Below are 18754 nucleotides of genomic sequence, written 5' to 3'. Positions count from 1 at the left end.
GGATGGATTACAGTTCTCCAATGGGTTTAACAGAGTGTAATGTATATTATTTAGAACTCTTAGCTGTATTACCAGTAAATAAATGGTATGACTTAATAGATACTTTAGACTGAAATTTAAAAAATAGTTCTTACTTTAAAAATTAGTGAAAGTTTGGAAAAATTTAATAAGCTAGCAACATGTCTTTTCTTTCTTTACTAGAATTGTTGACATCTGGATGGCTAAGTCTTCAGGTTGTCATTGAAACAAGAACACAAGCCAGAAAGTAATATAAGACATAATAAAGACTGGATCATTTTATCAAATTTTATTCAGATCATTTTATCAGATTTTCCTTCATATACAGAAGCCTATAGGTAAGGATGGAATGATACAGTATAATAAAATGACAATGTATATGTGATATAGAAACCTAGTAATGCTCTTCTTGTGCTAAAAACAAGATACTCTGTTACAAGGGGAACTTTGAAATACATTCTTCAGGATTGTATCTATTTCATTTTAGACACAAAGTAGTCAATAAGTATTTTTTAATTAATATAGGAAAAATGAACTTATATAGTGTAACAGAGTGGCATCTCATATAAGGCCTAGAAACTCAGCAGTGTCCTTTTTTGAGTAGTAAAGACAAGGAAAGGAGAGCTTGTTTTTAATAGAATTTTGAAATTCTTTTCCAAGGGTAGAAACCATGCCTTCTTCATTTTTCAATACCCGGTTCTTAGCATGTAGTAGGCAATCATAAATGTTTGTTGAGTACATACATTAACATTCCATTCAACTAAGGATAGTCACAACTGAGCATAGTTTACAAACCTAAAGAGGAAATAAAAGCTTCAAAGAATATTTTCTCTACAGAAGACCTGTTGTTGTTTTACCTGAGACATTCTGAGGTAACCACTATTAATATCTAAGAACAATTCCTTCTAGTCTCTTTTTTTCTAGTGATTCGAGGCTATTCATTTTGTTTTTAATAAATCCGTAGTTATAGTTTACCTTTTATTCTAATCTAAAGTAAATCAGTATCTCATTGTTTTATGACTCCCCATATATTTGAAGAAGTTAGAACCTTTACTTTTTTAATTAGAGAAGTTGTAGGTTTATACAACAATCATGCATAAAACACAGGATTCCCATATACCACCCCATTAATACTTTGCATAGGTGTGATATATTTGTTACAGTTGATGAAAGCACATTTTAATAATTGTACTATTCACTTTAGTCCATAGTTTAACTTAGGATTCACTGTGTTATGCTGTTCCATGGAGTTTTTAAAAAATTTTTATTCTAGTATCTTATAAGCAACCTAACATTTCCCCTTTTAACCACATTCAGATGTACAGTTCAGAAATGTTAATTACATTCACAATGTTCTGTCATCACCACCATCCAATACCAGAATATGTCCATCTTTCCAAAGAGGAACTTTGTGCATTTTCCTGTTTTTGTTTTTTATGTAGTAGTTGTTGTTGTTTGTTTTTTGGCATGGGCAGGCTTTGGGAATCGAACCTGGGTCTCTTTTGATTATAATAATCTGAGTTGGTGTGAAGTTGCCTGTTGCCTTCAGAAGTTTTTTTTTTTCTCTAACTTTTTAGAATGTAAAATAAAACTCATATAACATAAAATTTATCATTTTAACCATTTAAAAGTATACAATTTAGTAGTTTTTGTTATATTCACAATGTTGTACAGCTATAACCATTACTAATTCCAGAACATTTTCATCATTCCAAAATGAAATCCTGTGTCCATTAAGCACTTATATTTATATGAAAGTCATGATTTTACTATTTTGGAAATTATACTTAAAATTTTAATCTGCTTATATGATACAGATATAAGTGATACAGATAAGTATATATAAGGATTTTTTAAAAGTATAAAAATACTTTTTTATTTTTACATATAAAAATATAATGTGCTGAAAATGAATAAAATACTTATTTACTAAACTATGTAATAATTTTCCTTACCACAATAATATATGTGCATTGAAGATAAGTTAAAATATATTTATAGGCAAGAAAAATATTAAAATTAAAAATACTTATAATCTCACCCCCCCAAAATAATAACCACTGTTAAGACTTTGCAATACGGGTTTTCAGACTTATTTCTTTGCAATATTCTATGTAATATTTTTCCTAAAATAGGATAATTCTGTACAATTGTTATAACCCTACTTTTTTTTTCTTAAGAGTATATCATGAACATCTTTTTGACAGTGACTTTTTGAAGGTTGTAGTTCAGAATTTCTAAGGAGAGAAGGCCAACAAAGCTTCTTGCTAGTTACTTTGACTCTAATAACTTTGCAGGTGACATGTTATTATTTTAGAAAAGAACAGCATGTTCAATAGGCACACGAAATCTCTGACTATAGAAGAGATTAAAGCAAAATATTTTATTCCTCTGAATTACAAAAGGTAGTTATTCTGTACTAGATCCTAGAAGTCTGTCTGTATGCACATCATGATGAATCAGATCCTTTTATTTTTAAAATTATTGTTGTTTTGTTTTGAAAAAGAAATTGTCATGGAGGTTATTGGAGTGTGGTGGGTGGGACTGAATCCAAGAGTACAAAGGAAACGAACCCTGGAGCATCAGTATAGGAAAACAGTCCTAGCTGTTAACATTTAAAAAGCCCTTTCAAGGACTAAAGAAATAAAGGCTACAAGTATCTGAAGCTTGAAATGGCTTTTATACTTTTGAACCTGTTATAAAAGCTTTTCTTCGAATTCTCCTTCCCTCCCTCCCCCCAAAACAAAATAGTTTATTTTTTTAAAGAGGTAAATTAAGCAGAAAAAGACCAAAATAAAGGATGTTACCATAATTCATTTAAAATTTCTGAGCCAGAAATTTTATTGAGAAATTTATTTCTCAAATTTCTTAACTGTAGAACAAAGAGGAAAAGTTGCCATATTTTAATGTCTGAAGGAAACAAAGAGAATAAGTAGTTATATACTTGAATCTTGTACATTAATATTAGCTCAAATTTAGGTGCATTTCCAGCAGGAATCAACAATTCTTAATTCTGTTGTTTTTAAACTTATTTATAAACAAGTAACAAAAAGTCAACAGTAAAGAGAGCAAGGTGAATTAAAAGACTATTTTGTTTTTAGTACAGTGTTTGGTTGAATTACAAATGTTCTATATCTGTCTTCACAAAGTAGGTTTCTAAAGAATATTCAAAGAGTATGGATTGCCAGTTCTTGTAAAGTTCTTCACCAGAGGGCCAAATGTGACTTCCTACTCCTTCCTCATTTTATGATTTAATCATTATCTTATTTTAATGTTATTGGAGGAATGGATGACTGACATTTGGTAACTTGTAAATTATTCTAATGGGTTGTCCATTCATTTTTGCCTAAGTCTAACTCTCCCTAAGCAGAAAACTTTAAAAATGTGTAAGATGAATGTTCTGAATTTTATTCCCATCACTATTACTAATTTGATCTTGGCTACCTTTCCTAACCTCTTTGAGAGCCAAATTAGTTGATTCTAAGTCTCTCCCATCTATAAAGCTCTGTAATTTTATGAGTTTAACAAATATGAAAGTAAAGTTAAGGATAAAGTCCTCTTTAACAAACTAATCTCGATTTAAGAAAAATATTCCTGTGTTCCAAATAATGTCTTCTTTAATTTAATGTTACATTAAGTAAAATTTTTCATGATCACAAAATTATGCTTTTTTGAATAAATCTCATTGAATTATGATATAATATAAATATACAGATAAGTATACAAGTCATAAGTTTATAGCTCAGCCATCACAAAATGAATATATCTGTGTAACTGATCAAGAAGTAAAATCTGTTCAGTGTCCCAGAACTACTAGCTTCCCTTCAATTACTAACTTCTCCTCCTCCCCAAAGATAGCTATCCTGATTTCTAGGACCATATCTTAATTTTCCCTGTTTTTGAGCTTTACTTAAATAGAATTATAGAGTATGTATATTTTTTTAAATTAGAGACGTTGTGGATTTATAGAGCAATCATGAATAAAATACAGGATTCCTATATACCTCGCCACCACTAACACCTTGCATTGGTGTGGAACTCTTGTTACAATTGATTGTAGCACATTTTAATAATTGTATTATTAATTATTTTTATTTATAAAATAGAAATATAAATATTTTCTATATTACTATTTTCTAATATTAATTATTATTAATTATAAGCCACAGTTTAACTTAGGATTCATTGTTTGTGTCGTTTAATTCCATGGACTTTTTCTTTTTTTGCATGTGCAGGCACCAGGAAGTGAACCTGGGTCTCTGGCATGTCAGGTGATAACTCTGCCTGCTGAGCCACTGTGGCCTGTCCTAATTCCAAGGAATTAAAAAAAAATTTTTATGGTTACCATATATACAATCTAACATTTCCACTTTTAATCATATTCAGAGATACGTTTCGTTGCTGTTAGTTGCATTCACAACATTATGCAACCATTACTACCGTCCATTACCAAAGCATTTTCATTATTGCAGATAGGAATCTTGTACATTTAAAGTCTTAGCTTCCTATTCCCTCTCTCCCTACCACCACCCCATCCCCTAGTAACTTATATTCTGGTAACCTATATTCTAGATCTGACTCCATGAGTTTGCTTATTCTAATTGTTTCAGAACAGTGAGATCATATAATATTTGTCCTTTCGTGTCTGGCTTATTTCATTCAATATACTGTCTTAAAGGTTCATCCATGTTGTTGCTTATATCAGGACTTCATTACTTTTTTCAGCTGAATAATATTCCATTGTGTATATATCACACATTTTATCTGTTCATTGGTTGATGTGTACTTGGGTTGCCTCCATCTTTTGACAGTTGTGAATAATGCTGCTATAAACATCTGTGTGCAAATATCTGATCAAGTCCCTGCTTTCAGTTCTTTTGGGTATGTATTTAGGAGTGGGGCTGCTAGGTCATATGGTAGTTCTATACTTAGCTTTCTGAGGAACCAACCACCAAACTGTCTTCCACAGCAGCTGCACCATTTTACATTGTTGCTAGCAATGAATGAGTGTTCCTATTGCACCACATCCTCTCCAACATTTATTTTCCATTTTTTAGAATAGCAGCTGTTCTAATGGGTGTAAAATGGTATCTCTGTTGTTTTGATTTGTGTTTCTCTGATAGCTAATGATCTTGAGCATCTTTTCAGGTACTTCTGGTCATTCGTATATCTTCCTTGGAGAGATGTCAGTTCAAATCTTTTACCCATTTTTTAATTGGATTGTCATTTTGTTGTTAAGTTGAAGGCTTTCTTTATATATTGTGGTTATTAAACATTTATTGGATATGTGGTTTCCAAATATTTTATCCCATTGTGAAGGTCGTCATTTTACTTTTGTGTTAAAATCCTTTGAGAACCAAGAGTTTTTTAACCTATTTTTTCTTTTGTTGCTTTGTGCTTTGAATGTGAAGTCTAAGAAACCATTGCCTGATGTAAGATCTTGAAGATAATTCCCTACATTTTCTTCTAGGAGTTTAATAATTCTACCTCTTATATTAAGGTCTTTGATCCATTTTGAGTTCATTTTTGTATATGGTATGAGGTGGGAGTCCTCCTTTTTGTTAATAAATGGAGATCCAGATTTCCCAGCACTATTTGTTGAAGACACTATTGTGTACCAATCGAGTGGTCTTTGCCACTTTGTCAAAAATCAGTTGGCCATACCTATGCAACAGGCAAACTCACCTCCCTCCCCCTGTCTACGTGGGACATGACTCTCAGGGGTGTAAACCTCCCTGGCAACATGGGACAGAAATCCTAGAATGAGCTGGAACTCAGTATCAAGGGCTTGAGAAAGCCTTCTTGACTGAAAGGGGAAAGAAAGAAATGAGACAAAATGAAGTGTCAGTGGATGAGAGATTTCAGAGTCGAGAGACTATCCTGGATATTATTCTTATGCATTCTATACATATCCCCTTTTTAGATTAAGGTGTATTAGGCTAGAGGGACATGACTGAAACTGTAGAGCTGTGTTCCAGTAGCCATGTTTCTTGAAGGTGATTGTATAATGATATAGCTTTTGCAGTGTGACTGTATGATTGTGAGAACCTGTGTCTGATGCTCCTTTTATCTACAGATGAGTAAAACATGGATTAAAAATAAATAGATAATAGGGGGAAGAAATATTAAAATTAAAAAATATATATACTGGATAGATGGAAATACCGGTGGTCAATGAAAGGGAGGGATAAGAAGTATGATATCTATGAATTTTTTTCTTTTTATTTCTTTTTCTGGAGCAATGCAAATGTTCTAAAAAGTGATCATGGTGATGAATATACAACTATGTGATGATTTTGTGAGCCATGTATGGATTGTACACCATGTATGAAATGTTTGTATGTTAAGAATGTATGTGCTTGTACGTTGTTGTATCAATAAAAATAAAAAAAAATCAGTTGGCCATAAATGTGAGGGTTAATTCCTGAGTTCTCAGTTTTATTCTGTTGTTCTATGTGTCTGTCCTTGTACCAGTACCATGCTATGATTACTGTGGCTTTATAATAAGTTTTAACATCAGAAAGTGTGAATTCTTCAACTTCATTCTTCATTTTCAAGATGATTTTAGCTATTTGAGGTCCCTTACCCTTCCATATAAATTTGGCTATTGGATTTTTATTTCTGCAAAGAAGATTGATAGAATTTTTTTAATTTTTAAAATTTTTAAATTAATTTTAAATAAAAAAATATGACAACAAAGAAATACAAATATTCTTAATATATATTCATTCCGTTCTACATATATAATCAGTAATTCACAATATCATCACATAGTTGCATATTCATCATCATGATCATTTCTTAGAACATTTGTATCAATTCAGAAAAAGAAATAAAAGATAACATAAAAAGAAAGAAAATGAAAACAGAAAAAAAATGATTATACATACCATACCCCTTACCCCTCCCTTTCATTGATCACTAGCATTTCAAACTAAATTTATTTTAACATTTGTTCCCCTTATTATTTAATTTTATTCCATATATTCTCATCTATTGACAAGGTAGATAAAAGGAGCATCAGACACAAGGTTTTCACAATCACACAGTCACATTGTGAAAGCTATATCATTATTCAATCATCAAGAAACATGGCTACTGGAACACAGCTCTACATTTTCAGGCAGTTCCCTCCAGCCGCTCCATTATATCTTGCATAACAAGGAGATATCTACTTAATGCATAAGAATAACCTCCAGGATTGCCTCTTGACTCTGTTTGGAATCTCTCAGGCACTGATACTTTGTCTCCTTTCACTCTTCCCCCTTTTGGTCGAGAAGGTTTTCTCAATCCCTTGATGCTGAGTCTCAGCTCATTCTAGGATTTCTGTCCCACGTTGCCAGGAAGGTCCAGACTCCTGGGAGTCATGTCCCACAAAGACAGGGGGAGGGTGGTGAGTTTGCTTGTTGTGTTGGCTGGAGAGAGAGGCTACATCTGAGCAACAAAAGAGACTCTCCTGGGGGTGACTCCTAGGCCTAATTTTAAGTAGGCTTGACGTATCCTTTGTGGGGTTAAGTTTCATATGAACAAACCCCAAGACTCGGGGCTCAGCCTACAGCTTTGGTTGTCCATACTGCCTGTGAGAATATCAAGAATTCAACTGGGGGGGGGGTTGAATTTCCCCCCGTTCTTACCATTCCCCAAAGGGGACTTTGCAAATACTTTTCCACTCACTGATCAAATCACTCTGGGATTCACTGGGGCATCACTCTGGACAAACCAACAAAATCTCATGTCCTACTCAAGGTTCCATGTACTTATGTTGTTCAACCAACTATCTACATAAGTTATATTAGGACATGCACTAGTCAAAATATAAATTTTGTACCAAGTAAACATTTTTTGCTTTAGTCTCACACATAAGTTGAAACTTTAAAATATTAATTACCATCAATTTTCATCACCCTGCAGTAATGATATTCCTTTGTTCTTCCTCATACAAAAACATTTTTTAAAAATTTGTACATTTAGTCACTATCATTATACACTCTAGGCATTCCTAGATTATACCATCTCAATCTTTATCATCTGTTTTTCTTTGTGATTTCATTTATGCCTCCAGCCCTCCTCCCTCTATCATCTTCACATTCAGCTTCCTTCAGTGTTTTCACATAATTGTATTACAGTTAGGTAGTATTGTGCTGTCCACTTCTGAGTTTTTATATTCAGTCTTGTTGCACAATCTGTATGCCTTCAGCTCCAATTACCCAATATCTTACCCTATTTCTATCTCCTGATGGTCTCTGTCACCAATGTAATATTCCAAGTTTGTCCACTAATGCCAGTTCATATCAGTGAGGCCATACAGTATTTGTCCTTTTGTTTTTGGTTAATCTCACTCAGCATAATGTCCTTAAGGTCCATCCATGTTCTTACATACTTCATAACTTTATTGTCTTACAGCTGCATAATATTCCATCATATGTATATGCCACAGTTTGTTTAGCCACATGTGTATTGATGGACATTTTGGCTGTTTCCATCTCTTGGTAATTGTAAATAATGCTGCTATAAACACTGGTGTGCAAAAGTCCATTTGTGTCCTTCCCTTCATGTCGTTTGAGTAGAGACAGCATATAGATGGGTCCTGTTTTTTTAATCCTTCTGCCAGCCTATGTCTTTTGATTGGGGAGTTTAATCCATTAACATTTAATATTATTACTGCACGGGTAGTACTTTCTTCTACTATTTTGCCTTCTGGATTTTATATGTCATATCTAATTTTCCTTCTTTTTACCTTTACTCATAGTCTTCCTTTCTACACTCTTCTCCACACCTCTCTCTTCTGTCTTTTCATATCTGTCTCTAGTGCTCCCTTTAGTATTACTTGCAGAGCTGGTCTCTTGGTCACAAATTCTCTCAGTGATTTTTTGTCTGAAAATGTTTTAATTTCTCCCTCATTTTTGAAGGACAATTTTGCTGGATATAGAATTCTTGGTTGGCAGTATTTCTCTTTTAATAATTTAAATATATCATCCCACTGTCTTCTCGCCTCCATGGTTTCTGCTGAGAAATCTATGCATAGTCTTACTGGGCTTCCCTTGTATGTGATGGATTGCTTTTCTCTTGCTTCTTTCAAGATTCTCTCTTTCTCTTTGACCTCTGACATATTTGATTAGTAAATGTCTTGGAGTACTTCTATTTGGATCTATTCTCTTTGGGGTACGCTGTACTTCTTGGATCTGTAATTTTAAGTCTTTCATAAGAGTTGGGAAATTTTCGGTGATAATTTCCTCCGTTAGTTTTTTCTCCTCCTTTTCCATTCTCCTTCTGGGACACCCACAACACGTATATTTGTGCACTTCATATTGTCCTTCCATTCCCTGAGTCCCTGTTCATATTTTTCCATTTTTTCCCCTATAGTTTCTGTTTCTTATCAGATTTCAGATGTTCCGTCCTCCAGTTCACTAATCCTATGTTCTGTCTGTCGAAATCTACCATTGTAGGTTTCCATTGCTTTTTTCATCTCCTCTACCATGCCTTTCATTCCCATAAGTTCTGTGATTTGTTTTTTCAGACTTTCCATTTCTTCTTTTTGTTCATTCCTTGCCTTCTTTATATCATCCCTCAATTCATTGATTTGGTTTTTGATGAGGTTTTCCATATCTGTTCGTATATTCTGAATTAATTGTTTCAGTTCCTGTAGCTCATTTGTATTGTTGGTTTGTGCCTTTGACTGGGCCATATCTTCAATTTTCCTAGTATGATTTGTTATTTTTTTGCTGGCATCTAGGCATTTAATTACCTTAATTAGTTTATTCTGGAGATTGCTTTCACTTCTTTTACCTAGGGTTTTCTTGCTGGATGAATTTGTTGTCTATCTGTTCTTTGACATTCAGTTCAGCTTTATCTGGGCCTCTAGCTTAGGTTTTGTTTAACCGAGGAGAATTTTTCAGTTCTTGTTTTCTTGTTTCTTGCCCTGCTTGTATGGTGCCTTCCCCTCCTCCCGCCCACACACACTTAGGAGGGTCTACTTAGGTATTATAGACCCCAGCTGGGTTTTCCCAGACCAAACTGGCCTCCTATCAGGAGGAAAGAGTCACCTGCGTCAGTTTTCCCTGAGAGTGAGACCCAGCAGGTTGAAAGACTTTCCTGTGAAGTCTCTGGACTCTGTTTTGCATATCCTGCCCAGTATGTGGCGCTTGTCTGCCTGCAGGTCCAACCTTTAACTTTGGCAGACTCTCCCTGCTGGGGGCGTCATGGAGACAGAGGAGAGGTTGTAGGCTGGTTTTAATGGCTTCAAATTACCAAGCCCTGGGGTCTGAATTCCTTGAGGGAAGGATTCCACCTGAGTTGGGCTTCACCACTCCCCTGGGGAAGGCACAGGCTCCAGACAAGCTCTCAAACAATCTTGTTTCTGCCTATGTCTGAGGCAGTTGCAGCCTGAGAAATCCTGCTGCTGAATCCAGAGGCAGTCAAACCTTTGTAGAAACACAGCCACAAAAACCTCTGTTTCCTTTTTTTTTTCTTTTCCATCAGCCCTGCCCCCTCAGCTCTGGGGCAAAAATCAGCGTCCTCCCCTTTGACCAGGTTCACCTGAGCTGGGGGCCTATTTTTAGTAGTCAGAACTTGTTAATTAATTCCACAGTTGGCGTTTAGTTGGGCTCAGCCCCTGCTGCTGGTAAATTCCCTTTCCTGTCCCCTCTGGGAAACAGCTTGTGGGGGAGGGGTGCCAGCTGCTGTGGCTTGGGGAACTCGCAGTTCTGGGGGGCGCTCACAGCCGGTCCAGATGGTCCAGACTGAGGTACGCTGTGTGTCCCGTCACTGTCATGGCCCAGGAGCTGTTATGTACTGTTTCTGGTTATTTAGTAGTTTTTCTGGAGGACGAACTAAAATGCGCACATTTTTAAGTCACCATCTTGGCCCAGAAGTCAAGAGTGATAGAATTTTAATTGGGATTTCATTGAATCTGTAAATAACTCTGGGTGTTATTGACATCTCAACAATATGTAGTCTTCTAATTCATGAACATAGAATATCCTCCCATTTATTTAGGCCTTCTTTAATTTCTTTTTTTAGCAATGTTCTGTAGTTCTCTGTGTACAGTTCCTTTATGTCCTTAATTAGACTTATTCCTAGATATTTGATTCTTTTAGTTGTCATTTTGAATGGAATTTTTTCTTGTTTTCTACTTCTGATTGTTCATTGCTTGTGTATCAAAACACTATTGATTTTTGGATGTTGCTCTTGTACCCTATCAATTTGCTGAATTCATTTATTAGCTCTAGGGGCTTTATTGGATTTTTTCTAAATTGGATCATATCAACTCCAAATAGGGGAGCTTTCCAATTTGGATAACTTTTATTTCTTTTTCTTACCTAATTACTCTGGCTAGAACTTCCAGTACAATGTTGAATAACAGTGATGACAGTGAGCATCCTTGTCTTGCTTCTGATCTCAGAGGGAATGTTTTCAGTTTCTTACTGTTAAGGAGAATATTAGCTGTGGGCTTTTCATATATCCCTTCATCATGTTGACAAAGTTTCCTTCTATTCCTAGTTTTCTAGAATGTGTATTCTTTTTATTTAAAAAATTTTTTAATGTATATTCTTCTATATATAGTTTCCTTAACAAAATGTTATATTTGTGATATATCATCAATGGAATGTGGTAGTATTTAGTTCACTTTTCTATAATATTCCATTGTATAAATTTATTATATCCACCTGTTGATGGCATATGGGTTGTTTCCAGTTTTTATAAATAAACCTTATATGAATATCTTTGTGTATATTTTTGGTTGCAAGCATCTGTGCATTACTGCTGGGTATATGCTTAGGAGTAGAAGATAATGCCAAAAGTTTTCTCAAAATGCTTATACTAATTTATACTCCTATTTACTCAGACTATACAATTTGAATAGTTCCTTTATAATTATTTAAATGAAATGATCTCTAAATAGGAGGAAAATAGTATAAGGATATCAATATCTATTTTTGATAATATCACAATATTACTCTTTAATAACCAGACTCTGGAATTTTTCACTGCATATCCTTTAATATAGAGAAAAGCAATTGATTTTTTATTCTCTTGAGACTGAAGAATGGTTGAATTATTGAGATATTATTTTCATCTTCTCTTTTTTTCACTCCCTTAAATAAGCCGTGTTCTTATAATAAATTCATTAGTTGTTGTAATGTTCTTGAATATATAGGACTTTCTGCTTTGAGCATAGAGGAGATAAATATTATCTATTTCTAAGTATTTCTTCCTCTCCTCCTCCTTTTTTTTTTTTGTGTGTGTGTTAATTCTCATGAAGTAGAAGTTTTCATTTAAGGACCTTACTTCCTATGGACTATCTACCACACTCAACACATTAATCAAAAGCTATTTCTTTGGCAAAACACATACACACACACCATAAACTAACTTAAGTAGTGAAATCTAGATGTCCTCAAATACTTTATCTACTAGTGGCTTGATATTTTTGTTCTATTTTATTTTTATTCTAGGAAATAGATTTTCTCTACAAAGTATCATAAAACTTCTGGGATCCTAAGTGATAGTTTGAGATGATGTGGAAAGAGGTACTAAATCAAGGTAGAAGATCAAAAGACTCAAATGATATTGTATATTTGAAAGTACTTGATAAAATCTAACATGTTTTCATCACTGAAATCCTCCTCCTCTTCCTCCTCCTCCTCATTATCATGAGGAAAATTGTTTTAATCTTTTGTATAAGCAAGAGGAAAGAATATTCTAGGTACAATAAAACACTATTTATAACAAGGGTAGTGATATTCTATAGAAATATGATATAAATCACATAGATAATTTAAATTTTCTGGTAGCTACATTAAAACAAGTTTGGATGCACAGATGGTTCAGTGGTAGAATGCTTGCCTGCCAAGCAGGAGATGAGGGTTTGATTCCTGGCCCTTGCACCCCCCTCCCCCCCAAAATAGAAAGAAGCAGGCAAAGTTAATTTTAATAATATATTTTATGTGTAGCCTAGTATATCCAAAGTATTGTAATTTCAATGTGTAATCAATATCAAATTTATTTATGAGATATTTTACATTCTTTTCTTTGTACTAAGTTGTCAAAAATCTGGTGTATATTTTTATACTGCAGCACATCTCAATTAAGGCTAGTCATATTTCAAATGCCAAATAACCGTGTGGTTAGTGGCTCTCTTAGTGGGTAGCACAGGTATGGGGATTTCCATGATAGAATGGGAGAGTGCTCAGTGCTGTACAGGGTAGATTTGATTTAGCCATGCTTTTAACAGCATTACACTATAATGTATGCTAATAATGGGTTGTTAGTCTATGTTTGAGAGCATGGCTTAGGGTTTCTAAAGTAAGAAAAGACTCTGAACTCTACCTTTGGAATTCATTTTTCAAAAATTTCCCAACAGGACAGTTTATCAGATTCTAAATGACAACTTTTAAGTCAGAGCCTTGAAAGTTGTAGAATTGATATCTCATTGTGGTTTTGATTTGCATTTCCCTAAATGCTAGTGAAGTTGAGGATCTTTTCATGTGCTTTTTATCCATTTGTATTTCCTCTTTGGAAAAATGTCTATTCATGTCTTTTGCGCATTTTTAAATTGGGTTGTTTGTCTTTTTATTGTTGAGTTGTAGGATTTCTTTATATATTCTGGACATATAACCCTTACTGAATGTATAGTTTCCATATATTTTCTCCCATTGAGTAGGTGACCTTTTCACCTTCTTAACAAAGTCTTTTGAAGTACAAATGTACTTTGAGGAGATCCCAATTATCTGTTTTTTCTTTTATTGCTTATGCTTGGATTTAAGGTCTAAGAAACCACTGCCTACCACAAGATCTTGAAGATGCTTCCCTACATTTTCCTCTTGGAATTTTATGGTCCTGCCTCTTAAATTTAGGTCTTTGACCCATTTTGATTTAATTTTTATATAGGATATGAGATAGGGGTCCTCTTTCATTGTTTTGGATATGGATGTCCAATTCTCCCAGCACCATTTGTTGAAGAAACTGTTCTGTCTCAGTTGAGTGAACTTGACAGCCTTGTGAAAAATCAAGTGACCATAGATGTGGCAGCTTGTTTCTGAACTCTCAACTCAATTCCGTTCATCAATATGTCTTATCTTTATGTCAGTACCACTATATCTTTGTAATATGCTTTAAAGTCCAGAAGTGAGTCTTTTAACTTTGTTCTTCCTTTTCAAGATGTTTTGTCTATTTGGAGCTCCTTACACTTCAAAATAAATTTGATGATTGGAATTTTCCATTTCTGCAAAGTAGGTTTTTGAAATTTTGATTGAGGTTGTGTTGAATCTGCGGATCAGTTTGCGTAGAATTGACATCTTAGGATATGTAATTTTCTGATCCGTGAACACAGAATATCTTTCCATTTATTTAGATTTTCTCTTATTTCTTTTAGAAATGTTTTATAGTTTTCTGTGTACAGGTCCTTTATAACCTTTGTTAAATTTATTCCTAGATATGTGATCCTTTTAGTTGCTATTGTAAATGGAATTTTTTCTTAATTTCCTCCTCAGATTGCTCATTACTAGTGTACAGAAACACTACTGACTTTTGCATGCTAATCTTATATCCCAGCACTTTGCTGAACTTGTTTATTAGCTCTAGTTTATTAGTCATAGATTTTTGGGACTTTGTAAATAGAGGATCATGTGGCCTACAAATAATGAAAATTTTACTTCTTCCTTTCCAATTTATATGCTTTATTTCTTTTTTCTTGCCTAATTGCTCTACCTAGAACTTCTAGCACAATGTTGAGTAACAGTGGTGACAAAGGGCATCCCTGTCTTGTTCCCAATCTCAGAGGGAAAGCTTTCAGACCCTCACTATAAAGTATAATGTTAGCTGTGGGTTTTTCATATATGCTCTTTATCAAGTTGAAGAAGTTTCCTTGTATTCCATCTTTCAAAATGTTTTTATCAAGAAAGGATGTAAGTAAATAATAGGGTGAACAAATGTTAAGATAAATTTAGTAGATTGAAATGCTAGTGATCAAAGAAAAGAAGTGGTAAGGGGTATAGAAAAACATAGGGGAAACAAAGGCTAAAATATATTGGGTAGATGGAAATACTAGCAGTCAATGAGAGGGAGGGGTAAGGGGTATGATATGTATGAGTTTTTTTTTCTTTTTATTTCCTTTTCTGAATTGATGCAAATGTTCTAAGAAATGATAATGGTGATGAATATACAACTATGTGATGATATTGTGAGTTATTGATTATATACCAAGAATGGAATGATCATATGGTAAGAATGTTTGTGTTTGTATGTTGTTATGTTTAAAAAAAATTAAAAAAAAAAGGATACTGGATTTTGTCAGATAACTTTTCTGTATTGATTGAGATGATCTCATGGCTTTTGCTCTTTTACTTGCTAATGTGCTGTATTACATTAATTGATTTTCTTGTGTTGAACCACCCTTGCACACTTGAAATAAAACCCACTTGATCATGGTATATAATTTTTTTACTGTGCTGTTGGATTCAATTTTCAAGTGTTTTGTGAGGAATTTTGTATCTACATTCATTAGAGAAATTGGTTTATAATTTTTTTTCTTATGGTATCTTTATCTGGCTTTATTATTAGGGTAATGATGGCTCATAGCATGAGTTAGTTAGTGTACCCTCCTCTTGGGAGGTTTTTGATGTCTGAATCAATCTCTTTGCTTGTGATTGGTTTGTTGAGACTTTCTGTTTCTTGTAGAGTCAGTGTAGGTTCTTGGTTTCTGGGAAATTGTCCATTTCATCTAAGTTGTTTAATTTGTGGGCATACAGTTGTTCATACTATTCTTTTATGATCTTTTTTATTTCTATGGGGATGGATAATGACCTCCCTGTGGTTGGAAAGAAAGCCATACCTTAAAAAGAATAAATGCTCACCTGATTGTGGAGAAGAAAATTTATTTACAATCTTGTTAGAACAGGAAAGCAAACGAAATTTGGTGGCTGGCACACCAAGCAACAGGAAGCAGCTACATTTATTCCCTAAGTCTAACACACAGATCCTCCCCTATTTCTCCATTGGCTGGTGTTCTAGTTTGTTAGCTGCCAGAATGCAATATACCAGAAACAGAACGGCTTTTAAAAAGGGAAATTTAATAAGTTGCTAGTTTACAGTTCTAAGGCCGAGAAAATGTCCCAGTTACAAGTCTATAGAAATGTCCAATCTAAGGCATCCAGGGAAAGATACCTTGATTCAAGAAGGCCAATGAAGTTCAGAGTTTCTCTTTCATCTGGAAAGGCACATGGTGAAGCGGTCAGGGTTCCTCTATCATCTGGAAGGGCACATGGTGAACACTGCATCATCTGCTAGCTTCTTCTTCTGGCTTCCTGTTTCATGAAGCTCCCCAGGAGGCATTTTCCTTCTTCATCTCCAAAGGTCGGTGGCTGGTGTACTCTGCTTCATGTAGGCTATGTTGTTCTGCTCTGCTCTCTCTGAATCTCTTCCATTCTCCAAAATGTTTCCTCATTTATAGGACTCCAGAAACTTATCAAGACCCACCCAAATGGGTGGAGACATGTCATCACTTAATCCAGTTTAACAACCACTCTTGATTAAATCATATCTCCAGGGAGATGATCTGATTACAGTTTCAAACATACAGTATTGAATAGGGATTATTCTGCCTTTATGAAATGGAATTTAGATTAAAACATGTCTTTTCTAGGGGACATACATCCTTTCAAACCAGCACAGCTGGGTACTCCAGGAGTTACAGCTTATCTGAGAGGTCTAACTAACCCACCTTTCCAATGGGAATGAGTCCCATTCCCCACCTTCCCACCACCCTGGCCCCTATTTGTTTTTCCCATGTGAGGTAATAGCACCAATCTCTAAGCTTACATCAGAGGCTCCCTTCTTTCCTGACTGTGAAACCGGTCTGGGCTGGTTTTGCAGCCTTTTATTTGGTAAGTTTCTTTTTTCTCATTCTGCACCATTTTTGTGTGAAGCCTAAACTGAATTTTATTCTTACAAATTCCCCCTCTTTCTTTTAAACCATTTTTAGTTTTCACATTCTAGTTCTTTAAACCTAAGAGCTTTTTCACATTCTTCATCATAGGGATCTTCTTCCTTAAGGGGTACAAGTTGTTTTGTTTGTATTGAACAGGAATTTGCTTGGTTAGGGCAGTCTCAGTAAGTTTTTGAGTTAACCCTCAGGTGCATGGGATGATGCGACACCCAATTGCTGTGAGTACCCCAGTTATGATGATTAAAGAAGTTAAAACAGATAATGCCATCCCTTTCCAGTTCCCAAACCAGCTTTCTAACCATCCTGTGAAGGGAGTTATCAATGCCTGAATTCTCTGCCAATTCTTCAGATAAGACCATTAAGCCTTGTAAAGCTTTGGTGATAGTTCCATCTGGGGCTGTATTATTGGGGATGAATGAACAACAAATACTTCTTATCATAACATAAATGCCTCTCTTTTCAGCTAACATCATATCTGGGGCTATCCTATTTTCCCATGCCATTTGACTAGTAGCATCTACTATCCTGCTATTCCTTTCACTGCATCTCTGGTATAGTTGATAAATCTTTGTTGATTATAATATATATAATTAATCCACTCTACATTTTTATTATGACCCACCAAAATAGGAATGACTCAGATCCTGAAGTTATTTGATTTCTGGCCTTAAACTCATCCAGGATTCCCCGTGGTACCCTCATACTATCTAAATAGATTTGGTTGTCGAAGAAACCAAGTAAGTTTCTTTTCTTTCTTTTCCTCAGGATTTGAGCTTCCTTCTCTTTATCAAATATCAGGGTGAATGGGATGGCCAGTTGAACCAGAGCACAGATCCCTTTCCACTTCTCAAGTAATACTGGTTGGAGGATACCCTTTCCACAATACCACCAAAGGTCTGCTTGGGGTATGGTTAATTGCCAGTACACATTCCATGCTTGAGTACATGGGGCCCTGGTCCCAATATCCTGGAGCCCTTCTCCCCAACTACAGAGACAGACAGAGTGGTTTCCTAGACCAAGGTGGGAAGCAGGTATGGCCTTGGTGTCTCCTCTCCTGACTGGAAGGAAAAGAGAGGGCAAAGTACTACAATTTTTCCCATGAGTAGTATTCTGAAAAAGGAGCACCATACATTTGAACTCCTCTTCATGTTTTCCATACCTACTAGAAAGAGCATGATAAGAGCAGTGGGTCGACCAGTTGCACAAGCATAACAGTTACTTTTGTTTAGACTCTAAACTGTATATTAATCTATTCTACCCAGGCATTTGTATCTCCATACCCTGTCTCTACTTCTATTGTTTGTTTCAAATCTTCTGCCTTGACTATCCTGACGTCTTTGGGATCGTTGTGGGATCTGGCCTCCAACTGGGTCTCCCGTGGTGCTACTGCAAGGCTAGTGGGAAAGGGCGTTGCTGGTGTAGGGGAAAGGACATATCCTGAGCCTTTCCAAAGGGTCCCTCCCAGTAACATCTGCTCCCATCCCATATGTCCTATCAGGTGTGGTATACCTGTTGTTGTCCCAGCCTGAGTCTGTGATGTTAATTCTGTCTGCTTTTCTGATAGTTTTTATTACTGGGTTACACTGAAGATTCTTGTAATTGGGTGGGGCATTTACTTTATAAAATGTCATTTTTCCTTTTAGTTGTTATGATTTTTGTGAACCCCAGTCACCAGTTGTGGTCCACCCCCTATATTAGGTAGTCTACCATATGTGGTCCCAGGTAGGGCAAGTGGGGCTGGGAGTCCCCACTGATTCCGGACACAGATGTTTATTTTCCCCATTCAATTGC

General features: G+C 35.1%; 1 long non-coding RNA gene across 3 annotated transcripts in view; it reads left to right on the top strand.

The window, feature by feature from the left end:
• Positions 1–18754, top strand: part of LOC143644725 (uncharacterized) — a 171575-nt gene that overhangs the window by 1780 nt on the left and 151041 nt on the right. For all 3 annotated transcript variants that reach the window (XR_013156832.1, XR_013156833.1, XR_013156834.1), the window contains exon 2: positions 202–356. This is a non-coding gene — a long non-coding RNA (uncharacterized LOC143644725). The remainder of the gene's footprint in view (positions 1–201; positions 357–18754) is intronic.

This window comes from Tamandua tetradactyla, chromosome 8 (assembly GCF_023851605.1).
Source record: "Tamandua tetradactyla isolate mTamTet1 chromosome 8, mTamTet1.pri, whole genome shotgun sequence".
NCBI lineage: Eukaryota > Metazoa > Chordata > Mammalia > Pilosa > Myrmecophagidae > Tamandua > Tamandua tetradactyla.
Note: the sequence above shows the minus strand (reverse complement) of the source record. Positions and strands in the feature narration are given on the sequence as shown.